We start from the raw sequence: 624 nt of genomic DNA on the forward strand, positions 1-624 counted from the left end.
AGTGTTCGATGGGGGTATCTAACCCCGTGCTGTCCCTGGGGAGTGTTTGATGGGGGTATCTAACCCCGTGCTGTCCCTGGGGAGTGTTTGATGCGGGTATCTAACCCCGTGCTGTCCCTGGGGAGTGTTTGATGGGGGGGGTATAAATGGTGCTCTAACCTTTGTGCTGTGTGTTTTTGTTGTTCAGACTTGTCCTCCTGATTGAAGACGTTGTGCAGCGGTGAACGATGTTGATGACAACGTCCTTCGGACTTTCCCTTCTGCTGCAAGCAGCTTGTTTCCTGTCGCTTGAGGTAGAAAACATCTCGTTCGAGCTTCCCACCCCCCCCCACCCCCTTTGGAATTACCCGTCCTCAAAGGGGTGGGCCGCTTTCAAACTGAGGGGCTTGGGCTGGGGAGGAGAGACTCACCCGATGGGTCATTATGTGTCTGTGAATCTCACGTCTGCTGGTGTCCACGTGTGCTTTTGTGACTGAAATCTTCTTGGCGTGTGTCCGTGTGTGTGTGTGTGAATGTTTGTGTGTGTAAGCGTCTGCATAAGTGTGTGTGTGTGTGTGAATGTTTGTGTGTGCACGTGTCTGCATAAGTGTGTGTGTGTGTGAATGTTTGTGTGTGCAACTGTCT

General features: G+C 52.1%; 1 protein-coding gene across 1 annotated transcript in view; it reads left to right on the forward strand.

Annotated features, from left to right (window-relative positions):
* Positions 1-624, forward strand: part of LOC125488220 (retinoic acid receptor gamma-like) — a 10896-nt gene that overhangs the window by 1013 nt on the left and 9259 nt on the right. The gene's annotated exons all lie outside the window — the stretch shown is intronic.

This window comes from Rhincodon typus, unplaced genomic scaffold (genome assembly GCF_021869965.1).
Source record: "Rhincodon typus isolate 14 unplaced genomic scaffold, sRhiTyp1.1 hic_rhity00000069, whole genome shotgun sequence".
Lineage (NCBI taxonomy): Eukaryota > Metazoa > Chordata > Chondrichthyes > Orectolobiformes > Rhincodontidae > Rhincodon > Rhincodon typus.